The 16,970-nt window shown below is 42.2% G+C and overlaps 1 protein-coding gene and 1 long non-coding RNA gene across 3 annotated transcripts in view; one reads left to right on the plus strand and one right to left on the minus strand.

The window, feature by feature from the left end:
* Nucleotides 1-2,411: 2,411 nt before the first annotated feature.
* On the minus strand, nucleotides 2,412-5,195 carry LOC142502489 (uncharacterized). Of its 2 annotated transcripts, none has more exons than XR_012803775.1 (2): nucleotides 4,408-5,195; nucleotides 2,412-2,772 (listed from the first exon to the last, which is right to left on the minus strand). It is a non-coding gene; the product is annotated as an uncharacterized LOC142502489 (long non-coding RNA). The 2 variants fall into 2 exon arrangements; XR_012803776.1 differs by having other exon boundaries at nucleotides 2,412-2,789.
* Nucleotides 5,131-16,970, plus strand: part of KATNBL1 (katanin regulatory subunit B1 like 1) — a 31,552-nt gene continuing 19,712 nt past the window's right edge. The window contains exon 1 of the mRNA XM_075613567.1: nucleotides 5,131-5,365. The gene's annotated coding sequence lies outside the window, so the exon portion shown is untranslated. The remainder of the gene's footprint in view (nucleotides 5,366-16,970) is intronic.

Genomic DNA, 16,970 nt, shown 5'->3' on the forward strand with positions numbered 1-16,970 from the left:
TTACATCTGGGTCCCAGAGCTGACATTCTAAGAGCCCAACACACGGGTCAGGGTTAACCAAGTGGGCCTGAACTTTATTATAAGCCCAGTTAACCCCTTCCCCGCCACAAGCACATGAAGAGAAAGACCCACAAGGAAGAGAGAAGACCTGTCCTAAGGAGTCCAGTGAATGACTGGGTGGCACAGCCTCCAAGCCTGGCAGGACAGCACTTGCAGGAGACAGCAGATAAGATTCAGGAGTGAAACATCACCTGAGAAAGGGAACCCATGTAAGATGGAGTTCGAAGCGATGGGTAAACCAAGTGAGAACACATCTAGGGGATCGCCCCAACCATGCATCAGTGTTATATCAAAGTACACAGCTAACAGCATCCTTTGTGAAGTATCAGACCTTCAACTGTTTTAACACACACACACGACTCTACACGTGCTCCAACGCTGTGTCGGCACCAACAGTGGCCCTTTACTTAGCACACGGGCCACCAGGACTGATTAAGTGACACTGTGGTACATTTGCGCAGCGAGGTCTATTATTGCACGACATGTATGATTACCAAACATGTATATGGTCCCCTGATTTTGAGGGCCACTGTATGTGATTTCTTTGTTTCCGACCTATACATAAGATACGTGTCCATGTGAGTGGTCTGACTCCAGCCTGGTGCTTTGCAGGCTGAATATTCTCTCTTAGGCCTCGTCCATGCTTATGGTGCACGTGCAACGCAGCGCCGTGGCAATTCCTGGCCTGCAGGATTGAGCGATGGAGGGCATTGCGAGTGCGTGCCCATGACGTCAAGTGCGTGGTTCGCCCTCATTCGCTGAACCGCGCACGTGACTGGCCCATCGCGCGACAAAGACAAAAATGTTTGTCTCTGCACGCATCGCGCCTACCCATGCTCATGCAGTATTGACGCTCTGATCGCGCGCATGGATGAGGCTTTAGGTATAGGAGAGGTGTACTCAGGCCACCGCTCTAGTATATACATATTAATACATATAGGAAAAGAGGGGTTACAAAGAATTAACATAACCAACGGTCAGGGTAAATCGCTGCGTTCATTGTAACAGACCTTTGTGGATAGTCGTCACGGAAAACTCCTCTTATGCATATCATTAGAACCGTCTGCTATAGTTAACGCAATGCCCTTTCTGGACAAAAACATAAACGTACCTAACATTGAGCTTTGAAGATGCACAGGAATGCTTAATGAGACGTTAACTTAGGTTGACATCTCGTTAAATGAACACCTCTGGGGGTCTGGGCCTTAGTGTTGTATGAATACTACAGGAACAATAAGTACTAAACTCTATTTTTGTATCTCCACTGACTCGTTGGCTAAAAGAACCAAACATTCAAGTCTGCTCTCCGTGGCAAAATATCCTATGCATATTCAATAGATAAAGATGTCCTTGTTCATAGAAAATGCTAATCTAATGGGGAAAGAATTGCTTTTCATGAACATAATCTGACTAATTAAGCTGAATATTCTGTTGCCTTCAATGGAATTCCTTTCATACCAATGGTTCTGCATAGAGAGCAAAACAATTATGCAACTGTGGGTGAGCTACTCCGATTATTATGCAGTGTGTGAAGGACAATGCACTCAATGTACCCAATGTTTTCATTAAAATTTATTTCTTTAACAACTGGATAAAGACAATAATTATATGGAAAACACATGCCTGTTATGCGAGACATAAATACAAGCTTGTTTGCTTGGTGTAACGGGAATGTGAAAGCTAGGGCAGTCCGGGTGAATCCTGGTAAAGAGGCAGTTGAAGTTAGCGGCTCAAAATGTGTTTAGTATTTGTATAACTTTCCAGTATAATTAGGTTCCTTAGAGATTTCAATAACCCGCAAGGCAACGGTCTTATTTCTTCCTATCGTGTGAAAAATTGGTTCATGGTGACAACACTGTAACCAAGCCTAGCAGCGACTTGTGCTCATCTGTTTAACTAATAATGGTACCATAATTACTTTGTAAACTAAAGAACAATACAAAGCTAATGTTAATTATATAATGCAGTCTTTTGTTAACCTGTTTAGTTAAGGAACCCTATAATTAAATTGTGAAATTCTGCAGAACCGAAACCCTCTCTAATAGCGCGTCCGAGATCAGATGCATTGTAAGGAACCTGGACCCTCCCTAATAGCGCGTCTGAGATCAGATTCATTGTAAGGAACCCCAACCCTAATAGCGCGTCCGAGATCAGATGCATTGAAAATGTTTCTGTATTTGGTACAATTTTCAAATTACCTGAAAATGACAGGGAACCCAAGGGCTCATAGGAATCCCTGTTAAGAAAGCACTGATATAATGTCTGTTGGTGATCAGATAATTTGCCATTGTTAAATTTTTTTTTTTTTTACTAAAGTCTCTAAACCTGAATCAAAAACCAGCACAAAAGAATTAAACCAGATCTATCCGTGGAGGGAACCCGGATTCCTTTTATTTATCAAAGAAAAGGTGCTTCATTTAAGTTTTGGAGCCCAGAGAGTTTAGTAAGTTCCAGAATGTCAGGGGGCACCCAAAGGGTTAAAAAAAACAAAAAAAAAACAGTGACATGAAATCCCAGTGTCATCAGGGTTCAGAAGTTGCTATGCATGTAGATGGATTCTCCTTTGATAGCTCACTGTCAGCCATCAGGTTTTCCCCCTGCGTTGGATATGCAGAATGGCGTGGAGCTGCCTTGTCCGGGCAGGATGCAGCATGTGACCGGATCTCACGCTGAGTACAGTAGATGCTGGTTAAACCTGTCCGCCCGACATGCCTTCATAGAGAGAGACACTGAATGACAATGTAGTAAACAAGATACAGCGATGACTGTTTGTTACATCACTGCGGGGTAGCACGGCTATTCCATGAATCCAAATTACAAACGCTAATTAGCCAAGGTGTGCAGAGTGATGAATTTCTTCCTGTTTAACTTAACATTCTTCAAAGTGCAGGTCTCCTCTAAGACAGAGATACAAAGTACAGCTCTACTCGCACGTTCATAATGCAATTCTCCATTAAATGTGACAGCCAAGAACAGTGGAAAGACGTTTCAGGTCAACCTGATGAAAGGCCCATATGGGACCTGAAACTTTGTCTTTCCACTGTTCTTGGCTGTCACATTAAATGGAGAATTGCATTATGAACTTGTGTGTAGAGCTCTGCTTTGTACCTCTGTCTTAGAGGAGACCTGCACTTGGCAGAATTTGTTTGTCTATAGGTGTGTTGGATGCACAAGCAGGATTCTCGTCGCCTGAAACAATTTCCTCACACTTTGGAATTGTTCCTGTTTACCCTACAATGCAATGATTGTCTAGCCTCTATTGCAACTAGTAGCAGGGATGGGCAACTCCAGTCCTCAAGAGCTAGCAGCAGGTCAGGTTTTACAAATATCCCTGCTTCCGCACAGGTCGCTCAATCAGTGTCTGTCAGAATAACTGAGCCACCTGTGCTGAAGCAGGGATAACCTTAAACCCTAACCTGTTGGTGGCCCTTGAGGACTAGAATTTGTCACCCCTGAACTAGCAAGTAGTTAGAATTAGAGATATAAATAAAAGAAACACCAACACGTCACTAGTTTGTGTTTTTGAGTGTTGGAAAAAGTTTTTTTTTGGGGGGGGGGGGGGGGTATGGAAACTATTTGACAATTAAACATGTTTGAGAAACTAATTTAAAAGAAATTCAATTGTATATTGTGATATTTGGGCAGGCTCGGACTAGCCAACTGGGCAAGGAAATTCTTGGTAGGTTCTAGAGTGACCAGGAAACTCCCTAAATCTTGGGTAGACTGAGGAGACTGGCCAAATCTCCAGTGGAAGACTGTGTGGGAGTGGGCTGCAGGGCATCAGTCTGGTGTGTGTGCAGCTGCAGGAAGGGTCAGTCTGCTCTGTGTGTGTATTGGAGTCAGCCTTCTCTGTATATCGGGGTTGCCCCTGGCAGCAGCAGACCCCCAGCTCTGCTCAAGTGTTCCCCACACCTCCATCAACATGAGGTCTGGCCAACCTCCAAACCTCAGCTACACAAAATCACCTAGATATCGGCTGGAGTCCTAACCCCTGTTACACCTGTCCTGTTACGGCCCAAACCCCTGGTTCACCTGTCCTGTTAATTCCTGGTAAAATATTTTATAAATAAATAACCCCTGGTTGACCTGACCTGGTGCATGCCAGCTGGCTAACATTTCCCCCCCAGCATAGAAACCATGATCCATTGATTATTAGCTTTTTCACAGTCCGCATTTGACCTGGATAGATATACATACACTATTCAATTATTATTAACCACAATATACAAAAATAGAAAGTTAATCAGCACTAGCACTTTTAAATTAACCTTAAGACTCGTAATGGTGCATGCAGGTATGGGAATCTCCAAAATCCACACAAAATGTACTTATTATAGTAATACTCACAAAACTGCAATCCACATCAGTGAAGCACAAGGAGAAACCTCCCATTTTAATCGCAAGCATCGATAAACGGTGAAAAAACACCAACACCTATGGTGAGAAACTCAGTCACACAGTAATCCTATGAATCAGCCCCATGTTCCTGAGAAATACCAACAAACAAGGGAAATGGGGGGGGGACCACAATGTGTTGGGATTCAATACAAAATAATGGTACTGGACCAAAGTCTTGTGATGACGCAGAGCCTGCTGGGCTATACTACAATCCCTGAGGATTTACCCCCACAGGAACCCTGGCACACAGGAACCCTGGCACACAGGAACCCTGGCACACAGGAACCCTGGCACACAGGAACCCTGGCACACAGGAACCCTGTCACGGAATTGCGGTAGGACAGGCAGGGGAGCACCACGCTGACCACTGAGTGCAGCTGATTCATTGCTGGGCCTGGGGTGGTATCTCAAGGCCTGTGTTTGCATTGTGATGATGATAATGACGGTGGTGCTTATATAGCAGCCATTGCATCCTGCGCGTGCACACCCACATGGCGCGTGCAGCCCTGCAGTGTTCCTGCATAAGTTCCGGGTATCCAGACGAACCCCCGGTAATATGGCGTCCGGTCATGTGACTACGCACGCTTGACGTATTTATGTGATCACGCGTACGTCTTTATGTAACGCCTCCTAAACTGGTGGGAGTGACTAGCCATCGCCCCGCCCCTCTCTGTCTCCAGCAACTAATCAGAACGTTGGGAGCTTGCGGTTTGATTGACGCTGTGCCTGGCTGGGTCTCCGTGTCCCAGCATGCCCCGCGGGGTGGTTTGAATGGCGCAGCCTCCTCCTATTGGGAAGAAGATTACAGAGCCGGAAACCGGCGGCGGCTGCACCGGAGCCGAGAGCTGCTCACCGAGCCCACACCCGGAGAGAGAGCCCGGAACCCCCGCGGCGGGGCCATGAGCCGGTGAGACAGGGGGGTATGAGGGAGGGGGCGGTGAGTGACGCGGGGCCTGCGGGTCCGGAGCTCTAATTACACGGATATACCGCCCAGCTGGGCGTCTCTCTGCTCTGCGTCTCATGGACTGTCATCTAGGGCAAGTATTGTATGTCTTTATTTATATAGCGCCATTAATGTACATAACGCTTCACAGTAGTAATACACGTGGTAATCAAATAAATAGCAGGTCATAGGAATAAGTGCTTCAGACATTAAAGTAACATTAAGGAAGAGGGGTTTCTGCTCCGAGGAGCTTACAGTCTAATTGGTAGGCGGAACGTACAGAGACAGAAGTGGGGTGTTCTGGTAAGTGCGTCTGCAGGGGGCCAAGCTTTATGTATCATGTTTTCAGTATTATCCACGGTGCTATTCACATGCAAGGCATGTGGGTCTTAAAGGTGGATAGAGAGGGTGCTAGTCGGATAGTGAGGGGAAGGGCATTCCAGAGGTGCGGGGCAGTCAGTGAGAAAGGTTTAAGGCGGGAGAGGGCTTTACAAAGGGGGTAGAAAGAAGACATCCTTGAGAAGAACGCAAGAGTCGGGATGGTGCATAACGAGAAATTAGGGATGAGATGTAAGGAGGGGCAGAAGAGTATAAAGCTTTAAAAGTGAGGAGGAGAATTGAGTGTGAGATGCGGGTGTAAGGTTAAAAACTGTATCTGCCAGCTCTGTTCTTTTCAGGGACTGAACAGGTTAAAATAAATATGTGTCAAGCTTTATTTTCGCAAGAAGACTAGATGGTAAAAGTATTTCAGCTTTAGACCAGCTGTCCCAGGATATCTATTACATAAGAAACAAGATTATAAGAAACAAGACCTCTAGTCTTGTTTCTGACCCCATTAGTAGTTATTGACCTTTGATCCATATTTCTACTAATTTAGGCCAGATGATATATGTCATTTTAGATGTATGATCTATACATGGGAACTGAATTTGTAACAGATGTATGAAATTGACACACGATGTATTGTCCTTGTCTTGGGTATAAAAGAACTGCCTTGATGACATATTAAACAGAAGTGATGACTCGGCTACCTTGTGTGCATTGAGTCTTTGCTTCTCCGAGCTCGACTATCATATCTGAGACCAGAAGCATATAGCAGCTGCGTGATGAATCTCCCCGGGTCGAGTAGAAGAAGTTGCCTGCTCTAAGGTCTGGTCAGGTAGACTGGACCTAACAAATGGTGTCAGAAAAAAGTGGGATTTGCACAGAAAAAAGGTGAGAAAAACATTTTTTATTGTTTCTCACCGTTTCTCTGCGAATCTAAAGAACCTAAATTTTATAGGGCAGAAGAATCGAGAGTTTGAGTCTCCGATTTATATAACAAAGGGTTGGAGTCCCAATTGTTTAATTGAGAATCGAGAGTTTGAGTCTCCGATTTATATAACAAAGGGTTGGAGTCCCATTTGTTTAATTGAAACGGGCTGTACTGATATGGTGTCTCAGATATGATGGTAATTTAGGATAAGCTAATAATTGTTTAGGTTAAGATATTAAGAATGATAAGACTAACCTTATTGTATGCTTGTTAAGATAAAATTCCTTTATAAGTTGTTTATGGGATTATAGGTATACTGTATGAAGAAATGTACTGTAGGATGAGTTAAAATAACCCTTATGGATGAATGCAGTGTGGCATAGGTGCCTCAATTAACTCTCAAGCACAGCAACAAAGCTGGGAAGATAAAAGATTTTTTTTTTTGTCTGTCTCCCTCTCAAGTTGCCTGCATGTATAAGCTGCTCTAGCCCCCACCTTTTTTCCCCCAATGATTTGTTACACAGAAAAGGCACAGGAATGTGTAGACAGATAGAAAGAAAAAAAGAGAGAGACAAGAATTAGAAAGTTGAAATAATAAGAATTTTGTTTTATAGGACAAGTTACAGAGATGGTTTTCTTTTTGTTGAAATGTTGTTAGCAAGTGAGCAGAGCTCTTAGGAGAGAGAAAGAAAGAAACATATAATTTTTCCAATTTAATTTTAAGACATGCAAACCCAAATTATTTGTGCCACATTAACCAAGTATGAGTGTATATTAAGTTGAATTAATAATATTTTCCCGTCTGAATTGAAAAGTTCAAGGAGTCTTATGTATTACAAAATTGAGTGGAAAAACAAGATTATAACAGGTATAGGTTTCTTTTTCCATTAGAATGTTTTTATTACATTTTCAGGCATGAATATGATAAAAAGGTTGATTGTATGTAATCCCTGTGTGTGTGCTTGTAAGAATCTGAGTGAATTCTATCCATATGAAAGTGTTATTTGCATTGAATAATAAGAAAAACGGTTTATTGTATGTATACAAAATTACTATTCAGGGCAAGTGCTTCTAAAATAAGAATATAATTAATTGCTCATGTTGAAATTTAATTTTTAAAAGGAGTACACCCCCATTATAATATAAACTAATTAATACTGGAAAGGGGAAAGTTTTGGGTATCTGTGGAGAAAAACAGAATAAAGAAAGGATTAATTATTTTTGTATACAGTTCTGTCACTGGAATAATAAGGATGTTTATCGTACTGGCCAGGCGATTTATTTCCTTAAACAGAATTACAATTCTTTTTCTCTAAATCTCCACAGATAAAATCAGGTGAATATGTTATATAGAAATAACAGGCGAAATATATTCTAGACACAAAGCTAACTAGAAGCTCAGCATTTTAAAATTAGTTAAAAAAGTTAATTATGATATAAAAAAAAAAGGATATCTTTATAAATTTAGTCTGCAGGATCAAATTGTTTTGTTTTCCTATTTATTAGAATAGGTGAGAAAATATGTGTCTGTTATTTTTGTAAAAACTGGTTGAATGTGTGAAAGAAGCGTAAAATTCTGTTTGTTTTGTGTCTGCACTCTGTGCTCTTTTTGTGTATAACCAGTAACTAAAACTGTCTAAAGTATATATTAAGCCTATAATTTTCTGTTTAACAAAGATCCAGTTTTAATTTTTGAATACCAGTAACATTATCGGGCTCTGTGACGAGCTGCATATTTCAAGCTGTCCTAAATTGTATTGCAGTAACCAGTAATTAACCTTTTTTTTGTTACAAGGTTTTGGCAGGAAGCCCAGAAGTTATTTGAGCTTGTTATATGGCTTGAAATGGAAACAGTTGTAAATTGATTAATATAGAGTTCAAATGAACAAAGGACAGTAACCTAGAATGAGCACTCTAAACACCTGGTGGGTGGGTAATAAAGTGGTTAAAACTTAAATCTTTAATATCCGTGTAAAATGATGGGAATTAAAACAGATATTAAATGCTCAGAACCTATAGTATGAGCACAATGTAATGTTCTGGATCACTGATTAACTGCATAGAATCATTAAACTAGTGTCTTGCAGTGCGAACAGTGAAGTGGATAAAGTAACCACTAGTCCAATGTAATCAGCACAAAAAAAAAAAAAAAAAAAAAAAACGCTAGTGCTGAGGTTCTTATAAGTGTGCAGACCCTGAAATAGCAGTAAAAAAAAAAAAGGCATGGAAAAGGGACCCTAGCCAGGTCTGCCAGTATACTAGAGGGTTCTATGTGGAATTATTTTTCTGCAAAGTTGATCAAATATTTAATATTTTATCATTTTTTAACCATCTTTTTCTCTCAAATGTGTCCCACCTTTAAATCTGTGTCTATGAGGTTTTTATGCTACAGGTTGTTCTTTCAGCAAACCAGATGTTATTTGGTGTTCTAAAAGTTTCTGTCAGAAGACTATAGCAGATTATATTTATATTCAGTAGGGGTTTTTTTTTTTTTTGAGATTTTTAATGTAAATTTTATACCCAAAGGTTTCAGGTTAGTTTTGCTATACGTCAAGCAATTCCACTAAGGTTATGCTTTAAATGCTGTTATCCTTTGTGTAATATTGTTCACATGTAATAAAAGTGAACAAAAGGAGGGTGTTATTGCTGTTATTATTGCTGGCTGCCCCTGAAACCGAATGGCAAGGGCTGAGATTGTCAGCTCTTGGGTCTAATATTGTACCTTACTGTGTTGCCTATAATTTTTCCCTTTGATACTGTCCCCCTTAGGGGTATAAGCTAGGAACTGTGTATGTGGGATTAACTGTGTAAGACCAGTGTGCTAGTTAATGCATTCTCTGTGTATTCCCTTTGCCTCATGGGACTGCAGCTGTCTGTGCGAGTTTATAAGTGGATTGCCTTGTATGGGTGGCCCCTTATGAGAAATAGCTGCAGAGCAGTCTCCTGGCACATGATAGAAAACGGAGGGGATATTTTGGCCTGTCAGCAAGGTATTCTTAGCTGGTGTCTTAGAGAAGAGAAGGTTTTAGAACCCCACATGATAGGTACAAATGGTGGAGTGCAAGCTCTTGTGTCTACATGTTGGTTGTATGTGTTTTAAACATACAATGCATTGTGCTTGTCCTGTGATTTAAACCCAGGTTGGTGAATTAGCATGTGAATAAGCATTCCAATGCCCCAGCTCAGATATGGAGTGCTTGAAAGTGAACTGACCCTGTTATTTCCTATGTCATGTTCCATTAGCCCTTGAACTGTGAAATTTCTTGTGTGTCAGTTTTAGGGGGATATTTGGGTGGAAATATAATTATTTTGGTTGCAGGAGTTGGGGGGTCCAAAGTGCTGGTAGTCACTTAATTTTCCCCAGCAAGCAGGCATGATTTGACAGTGCGCAGGGTGAATTACACTAGGGCTTCCCTGTGTCCCCCAAACTCCTTGATTTTGAGCCCAAATCCCCCCAAGTTATTTCCCTAATAAGTATAAGGTCCCCCAAAGTATATTCTCTGTTTCTTGTGTTTCTGTGTGTTTCCAAGGTCCTATCCGAATAAACCGCAATGTATTTTTCTGCCTGTTTTGCTTTGTGACCGATCCCTTAAATATAAAGGTGTATTTGGCCTGGCCTACCGTGTCAATCAGAAAGAATTTTTCTCATGGGAAAACCAATGGTCGCCCCAGGTACATTTTAGATTTAATGTTGTATGATTATGCTCTAAACAGACGATTTTAATCAGCGTCTATTGTGTGAAACTAATGCAATTGTTTGAGTGTCTCATGTTCAGGTGCAGTCCTTCTAATTAGATGAAGATAACGGTGACGCAAAAGCGCTTTTCATCTAAAGTGGAGAGGCCCATTCCAGATGCTACCCCGTCAGAGTATTTTCCTGGATCCATGTTACACAAGTGCACCCACAGTCGCTTCAAAATTAAACCTCAATACAGAAGGGAAGGCCTAAAGACACAGTTATTTTCAGTTGGTGTTTTGGGTCACAATAAAACCCGGCACTAACCAAAGAAGGAGAAAAGTTCGTACCAGAAATCCGGACCTCAATATATGAACTTTGAACTTTTTAATAACCTTTTTTACAGGTTTTATTATTTTAATTACAATGTTTATGCTGTTAGGTTTATATAAGTGGTGTTCACATTAAGATGATAGGGTAGTAACAGGAATATTTTGTTTAATAATATGTCTTTTGTTTTATTGTCCTGTGTATAGCATATATGCACACCTTCTTGTTATATAATGGAATCCTGGTAAACAAAGCCCACATCTTATGTGCAATGTAACCCAATGTACTATACATACCCAATAAGTTGCACCCCAGGAACACGAGAGTTATATTTAACCCCTTGGAAAAAGACAAGATGCTATAAGATATTTGTAGAACTATATATATAAGAAATTGGTTACGAAGGGAGTAGAAATACGACTTTGCCCTAGGGAAGTTATTGACTCTGTGATAGAAGGATAGATAAAGTATTATCCTGCAACTAGACCAGGTTATGTTATTTGGGAAAGTGATTTTAGTGTTTAAAGGTAGAGATGAGGGTTGGGATTTGTTGGGACTTGGTGGTTAGATTATTTCAATGGGAGCGAAGCTAGTGGATGTTTTTGTATGTATGTTTGTCCTACTCATTACTCTCTGTGTTATGAACAGCAATACTTTGGTCCAGAAGTGTGTTGCAACCCCCCCACCGATGCTATGTCTCTTTTTGGTGATGAAAATGTCAGCAGTCCCCCAGAAGAAGAGACCAAAAAAGAAATCAACTGGGCCGATACAATGGCCAGATAGGAATCAAGTTATGCACTATGGGACTATTTTTTTGGTCCAGCAGGACTATGATATGGTTAACCGTTCTTTAAAAAGACTGTCTCTAAAGGATACGAGGGGGCTGAGAAGATTGGATATGAGGAAGGTGGGAAGGGTGTGTGTCAACCACAAGGAAAGGATCACAAGTCAGCCATTTTGACTATGGCATCCATTTTGTCTGTTCCGATATTCTGAGTAAATGTAGTATGTAAGATGTATGTGTTGGGCAGTCGCTCCTAGGAAATATTAACCCACACCAACCCCCACTTATGCTCAGAAATAGAATTTAAATAATGTTCCCCCTACCTAAGCAAAGAATACGAAATTGAAAGGCATTAATTATTAAAAGTAGCTCAGTTAAGAGAGTTGCGGGAGGTCTAATACCTTTTTAGGAATGTATGATTTATATGCAAAAGGGGATTTTTTAGTAGTCAATATAGATGCCGTTTTTAACGATACTAAAGACGCTATTTTAAGACTCAGTAGCAAATAGCAACAAATTAGAGCAACAGTATTGCAAAATTGTATGGCACTAGATTATCTGTTGGCAGCACAAGGAGGGGTTTGTAAGTTAGTAGGTAAAGAATGTTGTGTTTATATTGATGACCAATCAAAAAGTATACATCATGACATGGACACTCTACCAGAAATTCAATCTAGAATGCAAGAGGAACCAAAAGGGTTCGATTGGACATTTGGTCTTGGAAATTGGCTAGGTGCGTTGGGATTGAAAATTCTTTATGGAATCATGGCAATCGCAAGTTTATTACTTTGTGTGTATATGTTAATTCAGATGGCTAAAAGTGTAATCAGCTCTATTTTTGCCAAAAGAAAGCTGCTTCTGCTTCTAGCTCTACAGTTATGTATATGTTTCCCACAATGAGAGCGAGAAATACCAATAGTCTTGGTACTCGTCAACCACCCATATGTTCATCTCTGATTATCAAACGAGGTACCTAAAAGAGATAGGTTTCTGCATCCCCATGGTCTCTTAGAGGTTTCTCCCTTGGAGTTTTTCCTCTCCTGAGTGGTATGTAGAAGAATAAATGGGACTGGTCGATTGGATTGTTCTTCCAGAACAAAAGGAGGGAATGTAAGGTTAAAAACTGTATCTGCCAGCTCTGTTCTTTTCAGGGACTGAACAGGTTAAAATAAATATGTGTCAAGCTTTATTTTCGCAAGAAGACTAGATGGTAAAAGTATTTCAGCTTTAGACCAGCTGTCCCAGGATATCTATTACATAAGAAACAAGATTATAAGAAACAAGACCTCTAGTCTTGTTTCTGACCCCATTAGTAGTTATTGACCTTTGATCCATATTTCTACTAATTTAGGCCAGATGATATATGTCATTTTAGATGTATGATCTATACATGGGAACTGAATTTGTAACAGATGTATGAAATTGACACACGATGTATTGTCCTTGTCTTGGGTATAAAAGAACTGCCTTGATGACATATTAAACAGAAGTGATGACTCGGCTACCTTGTGTGCATTGAGTCTTTGCTTCTCCGAGCTCGACTATCATATCTGAGACCAGAAGCATATAGCAGCTGCGTGATGAATCTCCCCGGGTCGAGTAGAAGAAGTTGCCTGCTCTAAGGTCTGGTCAGGTAGACTGGACCTAACAGCGGGATTTGATCGGAAGCCAGGAGAGGGATTTCATGAGGGGAGACGCGGAGACAGATTTAGGAAAGAGTAGAGTGATTCTGGCAGCAGCGTTTAGGATAGATTGTAGGGGAGACAGGTGAGAGGCAGGAAGGCCGGACAGCAGGAGGTTACAGTAATCAAGACGGGAGAGAATGGGGGCCTGAGTCAGAGTTTTAGCAGTCGAGCAACAGAGAAACGGGCGTATCTTTGTGATATTGCGGAGGAAAAAGCGACAAGTTTTAGAAACGTTCTGAATGTGAGATAGGAGTCGAGTGTGACCCCTAAGCAGCGTGCTTGTGCTACTGGGTGAAATATCGTACTTCCAACAGTAATGTGGAAGGAGGTAGTGGGGCCAGGTTTGGGAGGAATTATGAGGAGCTCTGTTTTTGCCATGTTAAGTTTAAGGTGGCGGGGGGCCATCCAGGATGATATTGCAGAGAGACATTCAGAAACTGGTTTGCACAACAGGTGTAAGGTCGGGGGTTGAAAAGTAAATTTGTGTGTCGTCAGCATAGAGGTGATATTTAAACCCAAGAGATATTAGATCACCGAGAGAGTATGTACAGAGAAAATAGAAGAGGTCCCAGGACAGAGCCCTGGGGTACCCCCACAGAGAGATCAATAGAGGAGGAGGTGTTAGAAGAAGAGACACTGAAAGTACGATGGGAGAGGTAAGAGGAGTTCCAGGATAGAGCTTTGTTCCGAATACCAAGAGTATGGAGAATGTGAAGAAGAGGGTGGTCCACGGTGTCAAATGCTGCAGACAGGTCGAGTAATATGAGCAGAGTATAATGACCTCTGTCTTTGGCAGCATGGAGGTTGTCAGTTATTTTAGTGAGGGCTGTTTCAGTGGAGTGAGCAGTGCAGAATCCAGATTGTAGAGGGTCTAGGAGAGAATAGGTGTTGAGAAAATGGAGCAAGTGATAGAATACAAGACGTTCAAGGAGTTTGGAGGCAAAAGGCAGGAGGGAGACAGGTCGATAGTTAGAAAGACATATAGGGTCAAGCTTGCTGTTTTTGAATAATGGTATAACTGTTGCATGCTTGAAGGAGGATGGAAAGGTACCAGAGTAAAGGGGAGGAGTTAAAAATGTGTGTGAGCATAGGGATTATAGTAGGACCAAGAGGTTTTAGGAAAGGGGAGGGAATGGGGTCTAGAGAGTAAGTGGTAGAAGAGGAGATCAACAGTGACACATCTTCCTCTGAGACAGTGGAAAAAGAGTCAAGGAAGGCAATAGGAGAGTTAGGAATCGGTGTAGGATGGGAGGAGGAAACAGAGGGGATGTTCTGCCGTATGGATTCCACCTTTTCCTTAAAATAGTCAGCAAAGTCCTGAGGAAGAAGAGGAGGCAGCTGAGGGTGGTTTGAGTAGAGCGTCAAAGACAGAGAAGAGTCGGCGTGGGTTAGACTTGTGTGTGTTGATTAGTGAAGAAATGTAGGTTTGTTTAGCCTGAGAAAGGGCAGAGTTGAAACAGGATAGCATAAATTTGTAGTGAAGGAAGTCTGCGAGAGTGTGAGATTTCCTCCAGAGGCTTTCAGAGGAACGAGTGGAGGAACGCAGCATGCGCATGTGATCTGTCTCCTATGTGCTTCTATTACTTTAAATATATGTGATGAAAAGTTCAGTCCGCGCTCTGGTTTTACTACCCACCACCAGTACACATTCAAGTGTATCGTTTCTGCCCGTTCCCGATCGTTTCTACGCTATCAATAACGGACAGGCATCCTAAGGACACCTATAGAGGGCTCCGGTTCCTGCGCATGCGCGCTACACTCCTCACCACGCTACCACACGTGGAGGATAGGAGACAGAACGGAGACAGCCCCAGCGCGCGGGTCTGATCTCCCAGAACTGAGACTGCCCATCTATTTCCTATGTGATGCCCTACTCCTGTGATAGACATCAGAATCGGGGATTATTAAAGAAATTTCATATGTAACTATTATTTTTATTTGTTGCTAATACAATTTATATCTCTCATCTTGGTGCGCTTTTGTGTTTCTTCTTTTTTACTTTAAATATATATGTATCTATCACCAGTAGATATATGTATATTCCACAGAATTAGTGTATACTTGCCTGGGTGCTAACTGAAAGATCAGTAGATAAAGCAAATGCAGAAACATGCACACCAGGCTTTGCAAAAAGAAAACGAGTACTTCAGTATTAGGTGATACTTTTTTTTTATTTAGACTAACAATTTGATATTACAAGGCAAGCTTTTGAGAATTCTCTCTTCCTCAGGTCAGCGAAACTGATTTAGGCTGAGGCCCCACTGCAAGCGCCAGCACGTCCGCCTTGCAGTCTGCAGGCGGCGTTCTGAGGCGCGGGGGCTTGGCCAAAACGGCTGTGTGGGGGCGGTCATGACGAGTGGGCGGGCCACGACGCCGGCCAAAAATAAAATTCAAAAAACATGCGCACACACACGACTTCTCCCCCCGCGACACACTTGGAGATCAGCAGACTTCTCGACCTCGCCTCTCTGATTGGCTCCCTGCCACACCATGTGACGCGTCGCCGCTCGGGATCACAAACTGACTCTAGCCCCTGCCGGCTGACGCGTTGCAGTGTGCCTGGCAGCGTAGAGGGACCGGGGACAGCCAGGGAGCAGGTGAGAGGCGTGCGCACGGCCACACGTGCCACACGTGCCGCCGGCTGCACTGGAGACCTTGCCTTACAGAGATTCCATGAACTTAACACAGATGTAAAAGAAAAACAAGATAGCAATCGAAGGCAGATGATGCAGAGAAGGAATAAACAGACAGGGCAATAAATGGATGGAAGGGACAGTGAGACCATACATCTGTCAGTACTATGCAAGGGGGTGCAGGGTGAGAAGGGGGTTCATTGTGAAATTACCAGAGAGGCAAGGAGAAATATCACAAAAAATCATGGTTGTGGCTTAAGAAACCCATATCGGCATTAGGCTAAGCTTATAGTCCCGGCTGAACTCATTCGCTGAACCGCTCACATGCCCTCTGATGTCACGCAGCAGTTGCCCCCCCAAAAAATCAATTTTCATTGATTTCAGCGATTTTGGTCGCTGTGTGGCTTCGTCGCGGTCGCGCACACTATAGGCCACGTGACTTATTGCATTAACATGTTTTGACGCCGTGTCGCCGTAGCCAGGACTATTAGCGCGGCCTTAAGTCCTCTTGTTTTTGTGTCAAAGAGCATTATCGTTTTGAGTTCAAATGTTTTCCGTACTTGAGTGCTTTTAAACATTTCATTGAGGATTTGGATTTTTGAATCATTTATGATCCGGCTGTAAAAAGTGGTGTCCCACTGGAGTGCAGTATCTTCCTTCATGGTGTGTTATTGTGTCTCTGTAGGTTCATTCTGGTTTGAAGTTTTTGCCTGGTTTCACCGATGTAGCATCCTTGGTCACATTTGCTGCATTGAATTATATACACCACATTCCTGGATGTGTGGCGGAATGTTCCTTTAACATGGAGTGTTCTATGTTAGTGATCTTGACATATGTTTGCAGCATGTGTTGTTGCATGGTTCTTGTGCCATTAACATCGTCCTTGATTTCGTTAAAGTCGCATGTTGATTAACTTCTGTCTATCGCAACTGGACTAGCACTACTATTTCTACTTAATTCAAAAAAGAAAAGAAATGTTAGACGCAACGTTTTGGCTCCCATCTGAGCCTTTCATTTTGAGGTGCATGTGGGACCCGAAATGTCTTTAAAACAAAAATCTTTTTTTGCAACCCCTGGTGGGGCCTGTATTTAGGTGAGTGTGGATATATAGCATTGATGTACCGGGTACCCGGCGCTTTTACAGCTACCCGGAAATTACCTGGACCCGGCAGCAGGGGGTTGGGACGAGATCCTGCGCTGGGTAAA

Source organism: Ascaphus truei, chromosome 9 (assembly GCF_040206685.1).
Source record: "Ascaphus truei isolate aAscTru1 chromosome 9, aAscTru1.hap1, whole genome shotgun sequence".
NCBI lineage: Eukaryota > Metazoa > Chordata > Amphibia > Anura > Ascaphidae > Ascaphus > Ascaphus truei.